The following is a 12,706-nucleotide window of genomic DNA, read 5'->3' as shown; positions in this document are numbered from 1 at the left end:
CATTATAAGAAATCACCAGTGATTGCAATAGGAGGGAAGGGAGATATCAAACATTTTCCTCAGGGTATTGGTAGGGTGGGGAAATTTGAAATGATCTCCATATAAAAAAAGCTTTTTCTTGAAGGAGTAATGCTTGCAAAATACCACTAAAACTAATCTAGCATCTTGCAGTTTATTATCCTGTCACTAATAATCTTTAATCTTTTGGAAAGCTAAAGGATCTATATACACTACATATATTTACAGCCCTGTTAATTCTGTCCTAATCTATGGAATTGTTATTTAAAATCTGCTTTCTGAGCTGATTTTAGTAGCTAGGGCTCTAATTGTAGAGACATGTATCCAAGAGTAAGTCTCATATATTCCTTGGTTTATTTTCAATAAATGTTAAGAATAGCCCTTCTGAATCAGACCAAGGACTAGTTTAGACTAGCATTTTGTTTTTTCACAGTGGCCAACAAGTTCAACAAGTTCAAATTTTTTTACTATCGGTTCTGTGGGCATGGCTTTGTGGGCATGGCAGGGGATAGATACTGTAAAATCCCCATTCCCTTCTCACCCCATTAACCTGCTTTCCAGCTCCATTCTCCTGTTCATGGCAACTAAACATCAGCTGGGAGGCTGGGAGGCAACAGGGGTGGGGCCAGCCTATTTGCTGGTTCTCCAAACTACTCAAAATTTCTGCTACTGGTTCTCCAGAACCTGTGAGAACTGTCTGAATATCACCTCTGATCCTATTCCATATTTACGAAAAATTGAGTGTATGCTAGGGTAATATATGGTTGACTACTTTGTGTTTCCTATTTTTCAATCCTGATTTGACTGGTTTTCGGGATTTTGACTCTCAGGGCATGTTGATACAAGTTAGTCTTTTCTATGTTGGGTCATTGTGCATTAAGAAGAAATTCTTTCAGAACTGGAAGGAATTCAACAAAATTGTGTTAGGTTTACAGTAGAAGAGAACATTTGGTCATGTCCTTAGGACTTTGACTTGGAGTTTGAATTCCCTCTTTATTTTGTCTGTGTTATTTTTAATCAAAAGGCTGGTTTGCAGCTCTTGTAAACATTTATATATATATAGATATAAATACAAATCTGAGAGTTGTGATTGACTGTGCCTAATTTAATTTCAGCATATGGCAATAAGGCACAAATTGGCCTTGCTTTATCACAAAATTGATCGTTACAAAATTGACTATGAAATCCCCCTTCAAACTGATTTTATGAACTGTATGCAAAGACTTATCAATTAAAAGCAAGATGAAATTATTGACCCCAATTACTTGCTAACAACTGCACTTTTGCTTGCTGCTTGTAAAATTTTGTTTATGTTGTATAAAATTAGTATATTTTGCAGTGTTCATAAATTTTCATGAACTCCAATCAATAAGCATTTTTCAGAACTAGGCTTATAAAATCTCCTTGAAGAGGACAGAAACAGAAGATGACTCATTTTGTCCTAAGCTGAAATTTCTCCACCTAGTTCACCATAATTTACAACTCTGTTTTGTTTTCTGTGCTAGCTGGCCTTCACAGATGATGTAAATTACAAAAGGCCTCTTCACTGTCTGTTGTTTGTGATCTGGCGGCATGATAACATTAATTGCAAGAGAAGTACCTTCAACTCCAGATAGTTTTAACATGTGATAGGTGACCTTTTGCAGGAGGCAGTTTTCAAGCTTGCTTGAGCAGAGGGTCAGCCAGCACTGCAGGCTCTTGATCAGAGAATTCCTTTTTAAAGGCAAGTAAAAAGACAATTGTAAAGTGCTTGTAAAGTGACTAAATGAATCAGATCTCATCATCCACAGAAGGCAAGAAAGATCTTCAATGTTGTTTTTCTCCATCTGATAAATGAAATGAAATATAGGCTAAAAACTGTTGCAAAAAAACAAACTAAAACCAGTGGCATCTGCTAAGTAGACAATAAAATCAAGATGGTGAACATGGACATGTGACCAAAGGACCACCTTATTTAATATGATTGTCACATTCATGTTAAAGGCAAAAGAGGTTTGATCAGGCAGTTGTACCTCATAACTGCCTGATCAACCTAGAACCAAGAACTAAGCAACCTAGAACTAAAGAGAAATTTCGTAACAATCAGAACATTTAACCAGTGGAATGGCTTGCTTTCAGACGTTGTGGTTGCTCCATCACTGTAGGCTTTTAAGAAGAGACTAGCGCTGCAACGAGACAGACTGGAAAAGTGGGCTCCTGAGGAGTCCGTGAAATCCAGGGCTGACAAACCATTGCTGGGGGGTCTTTTAGACCAGGGCCTTCTTGAAGAGAAGGTGAAAAAAGAGCTACATCTCTAATGGCCAAGAGGGAAGAAACTGGTTCCTCAAAAGCCAGAGACTAGGTTTCAGACCTGGTGGATGGGGGAGACAGGCATTGCAAAATGTCTGCCACAAAGTTGGAGGCAACTGGACTAAGCATGAGTGCAGGAATGATGGCTGGATGAAATGACAAGATCGGGTGAGAAGATTTAAAACCCACTGATAGAATAAGAGTGGAGTTGTTATTGGGAGGGAATTCAAATGTAAAATAGCATAAATGGAGAAATTGGGAACTGTGTGGTAAAACAAAGAAAAAAGAAAAAAAAAGATGGTGGTTTAAAAACATAAAGCCCAAAGAGAATGGACTGTTTATCTAGTTTAGGAAGTGGAAGGAAGGAAAGAAGGACTGGATATTTCAGTAATATGGGGTGGGGGGGAATCTTTTCTCTAGTTGAATTTGAAACCTGGAAAGACTTTGCTTTAATAGCGAGTAATTGATAAACTCCAAACTCCACGGAAACATTATGAAGGAACTGAAAGGGGGGGGGGAGGGAAAAAAACCCTACGACTTAAAATTGAAGAATACTCAGTCCCCCCCCCCCACTTCTCTGCTACAATTTGTATCCGGTGCTCCTGTGGAGTTAAAGATTAAAGACTGCATTTAAGATTTAAGATATCCTACTGGGAAAAAAACTCCCTAAGAAGTAGAGGCACCTACCAGAAGAAGAACCATCACCAGGCGGTAACGAAACAAAATCAAGAGCTGAAAAAACTTGAAGCCAGAGTATAACACCAAAGACCAGTAAGTTTGCTTTCAACATGATTTCAACACAATTTAAGAAACCTCCTCCCTGCTCCCTTGCTACAATTTGCATTTTGAGTCTCTGTGGAGTTAAAGGTTACATATACATCTCTACCATCTCTATAAGAACGCTTATCTGGCAGAATCAAAGAAAATGAAAGAGCTGATCTTGATGGTGAGGACTTTGGAACTGTGAATCGAGCAAAGGCTGCTGGACTACGTCCTTTTACAATGAAATCTTTTCCCTTTTTTTGTTTGAAGGGGAACATTTGAACTGGACTGGAACTGGTGGATAAGAAAAAAGTGGGAGTTTTGAAGTGTAAAGAATTGGGATATGGTTTGAAGAAGGAAAATAGCAAATTAAAAATAGGGAATTATGGAGAGGCGGGATCTTAAAAAATATGTGAAATGTTGAAAAATATGCATGAATCATTTGGGTTGAGAAAGGATGATAGGTTGGGGATTGGACTAGAAGCTCTCCACGGTCCGTTCTGTTACTCTGTTATATTTTACAACCTATTCCCCCCCACTTCCTTTCAAACATGCAGTGTGAAACTGAATGGAATTCTGCAAACATACAAAATGTTTGCTCTCCATGCAAAATAAATATTAAAAACTAGAGTACATTATTGACATAACTACCTAGGAAAAGGCAGTATCCAAGAAATAAAGATTCATGTGCATTACCGTGGAACCTACAGAATCTATATGATATGTGGAATATTTAAAAAAAACCACTTTAAATCAAATTGTAACTAGTAAAATGTTCTTTGATTGCAAATTCACTATCATATATATTAACTGTACATTTGAATCCAATAATGAAGGATTCTATTGTTTAATAAGGAAGTTCATTCAATTAGTTCAACAGCAGTACAAATATTAAATAAATAAATGACATGCAATTATAAAACACCATTTAAAACAGTTGCCATCAGAATAAGGAATAGTAGGTATTTATGTACTGCATTTTAGAGAATACTGTGTTATCTGAGAAATCGATTGGGTGATACTCCCCATTGCCGGGATGGCGAACCTATGGCACGCGGGCCAAAGGTGACATGAGGAGCCATTTGTCAGGGCATGCAAAGCGCTGGCCAGCTGAATTCACCCTTTTTTAAAGCCATTTTTTCACTTTTGCTATGTTCCAGGTGCTTTATAGGAGCCTGGGGAGGGAAAAAAGAGTCTCCCACAAGCCTCCGGAGCGCAAAAAATGGCCCTATGGGCAAACCGGAAGTTCAGGAACCGACCTCCGGTTTGTTCGGAGGGTCATTTTGACTGTTCAGGGAAGCCTCCTGAAGGTCCCTGAAACCTCTGGGCGGACGGGGTTTTTTTGCCCTCCCCAGCCTCCTATAAAGTCTATGGATCCTGGGGAGGATGAAAAATGCATGCAAAAAATGGGGGGGGGGGGAGTGCCTGTAGTGCACACATGCACGCTGGGGGGTGTCAAACATTGTATTATGGGTGCAGCATGCCCACACATGACCCCCCTGCGCTCCCCCCACTTATGGCACGTGAGCCAAAAAAGCTTCGCCATCGCTGCCCTATTGCATACTTGTTAGGAATATAATCTAACGGTTGGGTTGGGAATATATAAATCATATAGCAATGCTGTACCTATTTCTTTAAATCATATTGTAAAATGTGATTGGTTGCTGTTTTCCTCAATCGGCCATAAGAGGGAGCCAGAATGACTGTTAGCTCTCTGTTTGTTAGATGCTGGGCTGATCTGATCTGAGTGTTTTGGAAGTTGGCTGTTAGAAAGTGTCGTGAGCTATTGTAAGTTTTGCAACTGCTAGCAAACTTTGAGTACTGAACTGATTATATGATACTGGACTATGTTATTTGGATTATCCCTTAACTGAAAGACATTGATGACTGACTGTCTTATCCGGGTATGACTTGGACTGTTTGATGGACTCTGATACCTCTATTTCCACGAAAGTAAAAGCCTATTTAAACTGCAGTGTCTCTGTATGCTGGTTTGTGTGTTCTCCAACACAACTCTCACAACGCTTCTCTGAACGCACTCGCTGTCCCAACAGGGAGCTTACCTAACAATACTGATATTTGGAATAGTGATAAGACAAGAGGAAGGGACCTGTCAGGATTGATTTTTGTCCAGAATTTCATCTAAGTGAGAGCTAGCCTTGTTTGCAACAGGTCTTTTGGGACCTACTGCAAGATTTATTTATTTACTTATGCAATTTCTATAACTCTCTTTCTCAATCAAGTGATTCTGAATTCAGATTTCCATTTCCTGTTGTGTCCCCGGTAAAAAAATCCTCCAGAAGTCACAGAATGAAATGTGATATTTTGGGTCAGTTTAGACAGTGAGATGGGTGGCATATAAATTTAATTAATTAATTCAGTAGATGAATACAGCAGTAATAGAAGGCATCAGGGAAGACAAATGTATATTGGAACTTTATATTGGAAACTTCTTAGTGTTGCAGCTTTTCTTTAATCCAAGAATGTGAGCTAAAGGCCCAGTAACCTTATGTTTAAATTACATAAAAATGTTTAAGAAAACCATTTCTTTAATAGTTTGGTGGAGCTTTGTTGGCAGAAATTCTGATCAGGGAATAAAAATTACTTAGATCAGCATTTAAAATTCAACCAGTGTCAAATCAATATCTTTAACCTCTTTTTTGATGAAATGAGCCAATTAGTGTCATTAAGGTAGCAAGGGAAGGACAGAGTAATTGTTTTTAGTTTTATAAACATTAATTGTACTTCATTGGGGATATTTTCTGCAGATTTCTCTTGCATAGCAAGAGTTATGATGGAGTTGGAAAGATTAAGTAAGCATCAATTAGATTAATATACTAATATTACTATAGTAGTAATATAGAATAGAATAAAAGAGTTGGAAGAGACCTTGAAGATCTGCTAGTCCAACCCACTGCTTAGGTAGGAAACCCTACACCACTCAGACAAATGGTTATCCAACATCTTCTTAAAACATCCAGTGTTGGAGCATTCACAACTTCTGGAAGCAAGTTGTTCCATTGATTAATTGTTCTAGCTGTCAGGAAATTTCTCCTTAGTTCTAAGTTGCTTGTCTCCTTGATTGGTTTCCACTCATTGCTTCTTATTTTATTATATTATATGAGATTGTGTTTGGAATATTATATATAGATTAGTGCCACATCCCAGCAAGGATGTTATGCTATAAAAGCTGTAAAAAGTGTGTTTATGGGGGAGTTTTGTTGGGAATTAAGGTAGACAAGTAGAAACATGATAGAGCAATAAAATAATGCTTGCTATGGAAACTATGAATGAGGAGTTTTATTTCTTCTCACACATTGTTGCTACTGAAACGTGATGGGAAGAAATGTGGTTGATAACACAAAATTATTATTTTCACATAGTTAAAGTATAGAATATGATCCCATTAGATAATAATGACTAATAACTGCCAACTAAGATAACAATGAAATTGGACAAATTCACAGATGATTTGACCCCTAATATTGATGTCTGTTTGTGCAGAAGATAGGTTTAGAGGTAGATGATTCCAGCCTTTATAGCATGCAGATGTTTAACTCAGTGCCAGGTTTCCTCATATTGGTGCCTTCTAGACCTAAGGACTTCCACCATGGTCTAAGCCAGGAGAGTCAAACTGGTGGTTCATGGGCTAAATGCATCATACACAGGCCATGCCCACTCCAGCTCTGTGAAGGGAAAAAACACAATATATCACATGATGGCAATGTGACACGGTGAGTTTGACACTCACAGTCTAAACCAGGGGTCACCAACCTTTTGGACCTTAGGGACCATTAAATTCATAATTTTAAATCTCGCGGACCACTAGTATGATTAAAAAAAGATAAATAGTATTTATTACAATATAAAAATGCAACTAAGTTTTCTGCGAATCACCAAAATTTTCTCACAGTCCACCAGTGGTCCACGGACCACCAGTTGGTGATCATTGGTCTAAGCCATGCTATCCAGCAATCAGGCACTCAGCTGGGATATCAGTTGTATAACATTTCCTTTTATACATGCAGAACCTGATTCGATAGGGGTGTTATCCATAGTGAAGTTGAGTAAACCACTATTGAAAATCCATACAAACCCTGACATATGCAAGATGTGGAGAAACAAGTATGAATCTTGCAGAGCTATTTGTTTTATTGGTTGCAGATTTGTTTATTCCATGGTTCACCTCAATGTGACTGTAATACCCAGCTGCATCTTTGTAATTAAATATTTCCTCTTGCTTCCATAAACTCAAAGCAATATTCAGTTGACACGATGAAGCCATAACCTTTCTTCATATCTCCAGGGACTGACTTCCTCTCTTCTGCCTAATCATATACTGAATAGCTTGTTTACCAAATGCCACATTCTTGACCTTAAGAAGAAGAAATAAAGCATAGCACAGATAATTTAACAGGCAGTTAAAATGTTCCAATTTGTACTTAAATCTATAGGGATTAATCTTGCTAAATACATATTTCCCTTCTTCCCTCCCCCCATCCCCTCATAGCTGACTTTTGGCAATGAAAGTCCATCTTTCTTCTGAAATAACAAATAAACATTAGTGGTCTCTGACCTACTTATTACAGTTTCTTTTTCCTGGGATTCCAAACAGGGAAATCTTTAGTCAGAACAGTGATATGGGAAAAGGCTTCTTTCTGTTCTTTTCACAATACAATGTTTGGAAATTCACTGTGGGAACTCTTCTTGGCAGGGTTTCTTCACAGAACTTCATGTACTCAAGTAAAGTAAAGAAATCATGCAGTTTGCATTTAACACAACAGTATTTCATTTAAACACCCACACCCACGCATGAATTCAACATATGCTGACATCTTCAGTTTCCTTCCTTTATATTTTATATATTGTTGCTTAAGTTGCAAACAGTATATTAGAATAATTTTCTCTTTTTTTTTCTCCTCCAAGTTGTCCCTCCTTCCTTAAAGTTTTCTTTTGGTTTTGCATAAGCAATTAAAATAATTTTAGTAAAAGGAAGGTATGCCTGTTTTTTTAAAAATTGGAAATCAGCTATTAATTACTGTTATAAAACTAAATTTAGGTAGATTATTACAATTTCATTAATTTTAATACCATCAGAATTAAAAGATAGGTTATTGAGGACTCAAAATGAGAAATATTAAAAATTTATTGATCAAAGTGAAAAAAAAATGCTAAAGCTAATATGTTGGTCAATAATTATTTAAAAAATGTCAGCAGTAGACACCAATCAAAAACAAATAGATATGTGGTTGAAAAATATCTTCTTTGGCTCAGAAATTCACAGAATTGTGTCTTTATCCAGAAAAATAAAGATATCTATGTTGACAAATTTAGACAAAATTTTAAAATGAAAGTGAAAGGTTTGTTTTATCAAGATTGTGGTTTTCACAATTCTAACATATAGATCTTCAAAATGGTGAAATAATGAAAAATGGATGCATTGGAATTATTATATTATAAAAAATGTTGAAAAGGGATAAGAAAAACATTCAATAATAAATGAAGTAAAAGCAAGTTGCTTGGCTGAAGCATTAAAATGAAGCAAAAATTTAGATATTTTGGACATATGATACCAAGGAAAGCGAAGCTGGCAAAAAATATAGTGGCTAAACATTATCAATGTTGACTCCTCCGTAAAACTTATGGGCTTACCACTCAGCTTTGACCTTTCTACACTTGATTTGTTATGTCTGTTTTCTCAAGTTATAAATCATATAATAAAAGAAAGTCTTGACAAAGTAAGCTAAATGTGATCCTGTATTGATGAAAGGTAGTGCATAAATCTAGATAAATGAAGGAATATAGTTAGCCAGACTCTGATGTAGCCTGCACATGTTCAAACCCCAATTCAATGGGGCTGTGTTAGTGAAAGTATAAAGTAGACCTTAGCTTATTGAATATAAAAATAAGCTTTTATATGAATACTAATACAACAGATGTGATACCAGAGACCAGCAAATCTGAAGTGTTTGAATCCTGTGTTCTTAATGAGAGCATCTGGTTTTCTTCTCTTGCTGAAAATTGTTTTTTCTTGATAGCTTTTATCTGGCCTTAAAGGGTAAGAGTCCAATTTTAAGAATAGTGGCTCGGAAGCCAGTCATTCAGTGGAACTTTTCCTGCTTCCATTTATTTAAGATGAAACTATAAGATTATCCCTTTAATGTGTAAGGTAATTTTTTTCATTGAAGAAAAAAATGCAAAAAAGAGAATAGGTGCAGGTTGATTTTTTTAAAAACTAAGTAATGAGGCAATTAAACAATGTTCAGAAAAATGGATGTTAAGTTTCAAAGACAGCGAAATAATTATATTAAATGCTAATTTAATAGAGCAGTGCTACCATATGTCTATGATGAAAAGCAGGGTAGAGGAGAATTTCATATGAGAAAAAAAAATTAAAATGTCATCAACATTCCGAAATTTCTTATATTTCTTTTCTGAAGATTTCTAATTCTTGCTATTTACAGTGAAATCTTATCAGTGTTATTCATTTATCTATATAGGATTGCAGGCTTGCAGACTAAATATTTTTTTTTCTGGGAAGTGAATCTCTGCTGACTTAAATTCAAAGAGAAAGAGAGAAAGGCCCATATTAGATTACCAGGTTGAATAGTGTAATTATCCTGAAACTATGGATAATGGCTGAATATTAATGTTACTTTGATTTTGATTTGTACTTCTATTGCTGTCTCTCATTTAAATGACTGCTGTTTCTCTTGTTTTTTGCTGTTTTAACATAATAAAGTGTACCTTTAATTTTGCTTAGAGTACTTTCCATTCTGAATGAAACATTAAAGTTTTTTTTAACACAATAACAATAAAAATTGATGAGGAGAGAGATCTTTTATACTCTGAACTTTGTATACTGCACATGCACATTCTTGCTTCCATAATAATAGTGTGCCTTTCACAAATTTATGTTGTCCTATATATATCTATATCATCTATATTCATTTGAATATGTACTCAGTTCATTATCTCATATTTGTGTCATTATGGTCATCATATATATTTGTCCATCACCATTGCACAAAGAAAATGAAATGCTCAAAATCCATAATTTCCTCCCGATTAGTTCCGTGAGGATATAGCATGACCATTCTCTTCTTGCAGCTGTTTTTTTCTAGGAAGTGGCAACCCTTTATCAAAGTGCTTAAAATGCTGGTATTAAAATCTTGCTATTTTTGTTGTGCTTGTTCATAGAGTAACATGATATTGTAGGCAGGAATGGATCTGTCAGATTACATCTGCCATCTATGTCCTATTATCTTGAATAAGCAAATCCCCCATTGGTTTTAATGACCACCTTAGATATTATATCTTGTGGGGACAGTCTCATGACAGTTATTTGAGCTGTATCATAGTCATGCAATGAAGCCAGCTGTCTGCTTGTGGAAGAAAGTTGTGGTTGTTGCAGCACTGACAGAAATTATCTGACGTTTTCAAAGCTAGGCAAGGATTTTTTGCTTGTTGTGGATATCACAAGCATGTTTTTGTAAGAAAGCAACCAAATATTTCCTACCCGGCCTAGTTAATAATATATGAAGAGGTTGGGGCTAAGGCTACTAGACATCTTATAGGGCTACCAGATTTGCACTATCAAATAGTAGCATAGAGATTGCTGTCATTTAATGTGATCTGGGTTTTTGTAGCCCTGAACAGATGTTCTAGATCAGGGCTGCCAACTCCCGGCCCATAGGCTGGATGTGTCACATGCTGGCTATGCCTATGCTCAGTTTAGCAAAGGGGACATGTCATGCAACAACACTGTGATTATGTGAATTTGACACCCCTGTTCTAGATGTTTTGGATTCTGCTAGTCCCGCCAGTTTGATCAAGGGCACAGGAAATAGTCCTAAATATCTAGATTCAGGTATGTAAATGGAATTCCTCCACAGCTTTTATGGGAGCAATCTGAATTCACTGTTAAATGAATGACAGGAATGAAATGAATTCATTTGCTGGGGTTGAGCAGATAAACATCCCTGCCACCCATTTGTGTGTAGAACATGTATCTTGAAAATAAATTTCTGAAAGCTGTTTGCAAAGAGCTTTTATTTACATATATCTGTGTTGTTTTGTATGTTGTGCTACACACCTTTCAGGGAAATTGCCCCCAACATTTCATTGTTAGGGAAAATTGTGACAACGTATTAAAATAAACATATTGTTGTAGCATATCTACCTTCACCACTTTGGCTCAGAAATTTCCTAAATAAGTGTATAAATAAAATATTCACTTAAATTTAATTTCCATAAGAAATAATAACTCTGCAAAATCATTTGAGAAAGCCACTGACATCTCAACTAGCAAAACAAACATGAAACAGAATTTATTATATACTGACCGTTATTTCTTTCACATTTTTCTTCTTTTGCCAACACATCTCTTTGCTCTACTTGATAATGTTTTCACTTCTGCTGTCCCATATAATCTTTTCTCTTTACTTGGGTTATGCGTTTGCCACCTTTTATGACACAATATTAGTGCTGAGCAGTAAAGTGAATGTTATTACTTCAAAGAAGCATTACTTGCTGACAAGAATTAATTAGAATTCTAAATTGTTACCGAAGTCTTCTATTCTACAGTGAGAGCTTTAGTGAAATGATGGAAATGGATAATTAGCACTGCTATTCTGTCTGTTCAGTTTGGATAGTCCATAAAAGATCTGATGCTTCCTTTTCCTGAAATAAACAAAACCAGCTTCTGAACTGTCAGAAAAACAACAGCAGTTCTTGAAGGCTAATCATTAGCAGCTTTTGTCATGGACATATAATTATTTCACAAATTCTGCTTCAATCAGGGAAAAATATGCTTAAGTGCCAATAAAGTTTTAAACCTACTATAATTTTTCTCCTACTGGAAGGGGAAAACACATTTCTCCACTGGGGTGGGGAGAGCACTTTTTAAAATACATTTTCTACGTAGTATGCATTAGAGAGTTTTCTCTAATCTGATTCCTTCCATATGGATTGAACAATCTAACAAGTATGCTGGCTGGGGATTTTGGCAATTGCATCAGCATATGCCAGGTTTTTCAGCAATGGAAGCACGTTAAATGGCCTAATGGATTTGGTCAAATAGATTCTAGATTTGTTAAATCTAGGTCCTCTGACACAATTATGATCCTCAACAAGGGTCATGTTAATTTTGTTCTTGGCAAAACAGCACAGCTGAAACAGAAAATCTGCCAAGAATTCTTCAGCTCCACACATGAATTTTGATTTGCCTTGCATGAAAGATATTTTGGTAACTTTTGTGCTTGTGTAACACATATGTGTTTAAATCCATGAAAATGATGAATATGATAGTGGCTTTCTATCAAAGAAGGAACCAGGATAAAACACATTTTAAATATATTTTTTTCTGCTAAATTACATATTCTTAATTTATGTTTAATAAATCTGTGTAGTTCTTCTACTTGTGCCTCCTGTCTCCCACATTTTGTATCTGTGATAGCTACCATTGTTCCCATGAGATCAAAATGGCTAGCAATATCTTGTTCAATCCCTTTATCCAAAATGAAAGGGAAAAGGATCTTTCTGACATTAGAAACAAAAAATGGACATATTACATCACACCAAATCTAGTGAGGAATGCTGAGCCCTAGATCAAGTTTTTAATCTGGATGACTCTACT

The 12,706-nt window shown here is 36.1% G+C and overlaps 1 protein-coding gene across 3 annotated transcripts in view; it reads right to left on the bottom strand.

The window, feature by feature from the left end:
- Positions 1–3,250, bottom strand: part of LOC116514266 (carboxypeptidase B-like) — a 39,366-nt gene extending 36,116 nt beyond the window's left edge. For all 3 annotated transcript variants that reach the window (XM_032225775.1, XM_032225776.1, XM_032225777.1), the window contains exons 1-2: positions 2,995–3,250; positions 1,619–1,731 (exon numbers count right to left, since the gene is read on the bottom strand). The gene's annotated coding sequence lies outside the window, so the exon portion shown is untranslated. The remainder of the gene's footprint in view (positions 1–1,618; positions 1,732–2,994) is intronic.
- Between the last annotated feature and the right edge of the window lie 9,456 nt (positions 3,251–12,706).

This window comes from Thamnophis elegans, chromosome 10, assembly GCF_009769535.1.
Source record: "Thamnophis elegans isolate rThaEle1 chromosome 10, rThaEle1.pri, whole genome shotgun sequence".
Taxonomy (NCBI): domain Eukaryota; kingdom Metazoa; phylum Chordata; class Lepidosauria; order Squamata; family Colubridae; genus Thamnophis; species Thamnophis elegans.
This window is presented reverse-complemented; position numbering and strand designations above follow the sequence as displayed.